Source organism: Aulonocara stuartgranti, assembly GCF_965226115.1.
Source record: "Aulonocara stuartgranti genome assembly, chromosome: 5".
Taxonomy (NCBI): domain Eukaryota; kingdom Metazoa; phylum Chordata; class Actinopteri; order Cichliformes; family Cichlidae; genus Aulonocara; species Aulonocara stuartgranti.
The window spans coordinates 40,600,860-40,605,008 of NC_138943.1; positions in this window are offsets into that span (position 1 = coordinate 40,600,860).

Here is a 4,149-nt window from a genome sequence, read left to right on the forward strand (position 1 = left end):
ATCACGGCAGACCCGACGATGTTTGCATGAACGCGCTTTTTTTAAAAGTCAGGTCAAGGCTCCAAAAGCCCAAAGGCGATATAACAGTTTGTGTTTGCTACATGGATCATTGTAGTTCAGCTTTCCTTTGTTATATTTCTTTAAGAGCTCAAAATGTGTTCATTACATAAATCAAATGTAATTTTCTCTGTAGCACTTGATGGATTTCATAAGCAACACACTGTAGTTGTTCACACAAAGCATAAAGGTAAAAACAATATACACAGTGTTATCTTCATTTTAGATGTCACAAAGTATTTGCGGCTCCCAGTGTTTTCCCGAACCCTGACCCTTTGCGTGGAAACCGGGTCCAAAAGGCTCTTTGGGTGTTAAAGGTTGCTGACCCCTGCACTAGGCCCAACTGACACATATATTTGATTCCAAATACAAAAAATAATGTGTAACCTGCTGGAAGAATGTAGGAGGTTGAGACAGGATCTCAACACTTGGTGTCTGCAACAAAAGACAACAATATGTGGGGCGATCGTGGCTCAAGAGTTGGCAGCTCGTCTTGTAATCGGAAGGTTGCCGGTTCGAGCCCCGGCTTGGACAGTCTCGGTCGTTGTGTCCTTGAATGAGACACTTCACCCGTTGCCTACTGGTGGTGGTCAGAGGGCCCGGTGGCGCCAGTGTCCGGCAGCCTCGCCTCTGTCGGTGCGCCCCAGGGTGGCTGTGGCTACAAGCTTGCCATCACCAGTGTGTGAATGGGTGGATGACTGGATGTGTAAAGCACTTTGGGGTCCTTAGGGACGAGTAAAGCGCTCTACAAATACAGGCCATGTAATGGCAGAAACATTCTCTAGTGTAAATCCTGACTAGTTCATTAACTACAGATCAGTTTCAGTGAACATTATTCACAGAGGGATCTGAGTTCCTTATACCAGACTCTACAGAAACTGTAACACTGTACAGCTCTGCGACTCAACAATATGACAACAATGTAACACACACTAGAATCATCAAATAAAGCCCCACTAACCACTAGAACTAGAACTAACTAACTAGCACTGGACACTTGCATATTAGAGATTTCTACCACCATAGGAGGCGAGATATCATCCTTGAACCAGAGCATCCAGCCCTCAATTTCGGACATAAAAAGCGATGTGGCCAGGCATGATAACACTTTGACTGAACTGCAGGACTGTGCCTCGAACCACTCTGACACCATCGCCACTCTCCAGGCCACTGTGGAGCGTTTGTCTGCGGAGGTAAAGAAGTTAGATGAGAGATGTGGAGCTCTTGAGGCACTCCAGGAGGAATCATTTAAGAACTGCAGGAATACCAGAAGGCACAGAGGGACCCAAGATGACTGAGTTGGTTCACACCTGTTGGCGGAGGCCCTATCTCTCGAGGAGAAGCCACTCATCGATCGAGCACATAGAGTGAATCGCCAGCGTCCCAAACAAAGTCATCTTCCTCGGCCCATCATCTTGAGATTGCACTACTACCACATTGGTGAGGAAATTCTGCTGAAAGCTGCAGAGAACAAGAACCTGATGTATAAGGGTTTTTAAAATAAACATCCTCCCAGATTTCCCTCCCTCTGTTGGAAACGCAGAGCCGCATTTGCAAATATGAGAGGAAGACTACGTGGGATGACCGGCGTCAGGTACAGACTGCTATACCCTGCAAAGCTGTTAGTGACCCATGGTGATGTGAGGAAAAGCTTTACCGATCCCAAAGAGACCGTAGACTACGCAGAGAAGCACCTCTCCCACCCACCTTCAAATGTATTAAAAGCAAGGATATATCTATATGTCTAACGCTGACACAGCACTGTGTTTCTTCTTTTCCCTTTATATTCCATGTAAAGGTGAATATGGAGCGTTTATGGAGCTCGTTTATTGACCAGCTGTCAGTTAGAAGGTAAGAGTTACTAGGTTAACAGAGGTTAGCAGTAACAGTACGGGGAAGTATATTGTGTTGTTCTTTTGTTGGTTTTTATTTTATCCTACTTTACTTTGTTATTTTGATTTTACCTGTTGTGAGTGCTTCCCGTAATTCTCCTTTTTCTTGCGCCGCTGCGGCCAGAGTTCACAACATTACATATTTTTGTATCTATAAACAGGAAGCTGACACTCTCCAGACTTTATCAAAGGTGTGAGCGTCACAGCAGAGGCCTTTGTGTCAACGTAGCTGAAGACAAAACACAGAAACACATGAAGGAGATTTTCCTGGCCTGGATTTTATACAAATATTCTGCAGTACATCAAAAATGAAAGAAAACCATTAGTCAACATATGAACATCACCTCTGAAGTTACAGAGCTTTGATTGGAGACACAGCTGAGCGTTTTGCATTTTGCATAATTAATTACATAATTAATTATGTAACCATAATTAAATGGTTACATCATCTTTAAAGTCCCCAGAGATCAGGAAAAGGGCCTGAGGGTGCTGTGTTTGGAGTCTGCTGGTTACAGTGTGCAGGACCTCACAGGCTGCTGCAGCGTTAGCAGAGGGCGGGACATACACAGCTATCATAATCACGTGTGTAAACTCTCGTGGTAGATAGTACGGTCTCATGCTAACCGCTAGCAGCTCAATGTCCTTACAGCATAGCGTCTCTTTGATAGATAAATGCCCAGAGTTACACCATCTATCGTTCACAAACACAGCCAGACCCCCTCCTCCCTTCTTACCACTCTCCGCTGTTCTGTCATAAGAGGCTCAGCAGCTAAAGCAGCACACCTGGGTCTCCCAGCCTATTAAAAGCAGCCCTTTGCTTCACCTGCTTCACTAAACATTATTATTTTAAGCAGAGTGGTGTGATTTATGTAGGCATTGCTGTGTGACAGGATGACTTTTCTTGCACACCCACCAAATGAGGGCGCACATGCTTCCACGCCCACTGGTGACTGCACACATCCTTTCAAGGAAGCATTTCATTCATCCCTAACAAATGGAACAAAACACTGTGCAGCGTGTTCAGGTTTGAACGTGGCCCTGGCCTCTCTCTGCATCCACCTGGCACATGCAACACACATCCACTCCCTGCTGAACTGCTTGTATTTGATGTGTTGAAGTTTTGGTAAAGTTTGAATAAATTCCACTTTATTTATAGGAACATTTCATCTGTGGACTCCTGCTTCCCCTCTCCTTGAGCCAGTTTGTGACGGGAACATGACATAAGAAAACTAATTTATCCCTTTTTGATTCTGTGTATCTGGCGCTCATCCAGTGAGTTCACACTTGGCAGAAACAGACTGAATTTGTCTGGAGAACTTTGGCTTCAGCCAAGTTAGATAAACACACTGTGTCTCTGTCAAAACAGCAGTGTAGTTGTGGCACCCCTGTGAGGGAATGACCACATTAATATTATTTTGTGTAAAACACTCATGTAACGGGACATTTTTCATTGCTATATGTATTTATTTTCAGTTTCTTTAAGAGGATAGAAAATCCATGTAACAGGGATTCATTTTATGTTAGAAAGCAGTGAGGGCGGAACTTTGGTGCTTGCTCCGGGGTTTCGGGGTGCAGTAAGTGGAGCCCACCTTCCGCTGCTTCCTCAGACACGTTCTGGAGGAAAGCAGAGACGCATCGTGTCTTCCTTACTCTGCTCTTCACCTGCTTTTACAGGTCGGTACACGGTGCTCGCATCGAAAATGTTGTTTATTGTCACCATGGTTACCCACGTTAATGTGAATGGGAGAGTTAAGGCGGTCCGCCAAAGTTATTTATATGTAAACACGGGAGAAAACCAGAGGAGTGTCCCGCGCGACCGCACCGCGAGCCCGCTCGTTAGGTGGAGCGCTCGTGAAGCAGAGTCAGTGCGCTCCTATGCTCTGTGCAAACGTGTTGTAATGCTCCAATCAAATCAGTTCTGTGAGATGTGAATGTTAATAGTTCTGTTAAAGTGACTGAGTAGATTAGCTAGTGTAACACAAGCACTCTGAGCAACTCTGTGTAGCTAACAGAGGCATTCATGGGTTGATTCAACAAGCTGTGTTTCATGATGCACTAAATAGTGATTTTGCCAGTAAATTACTGGAGGGAACAAATGTAATGTATTTACCAATGCTGTTATTGAATAGAACTGTTTAGCCAGTAAGACACTGCAGAAGACAATGTGATGTGTTTATTGATATGATAAAAGGATGTAGCT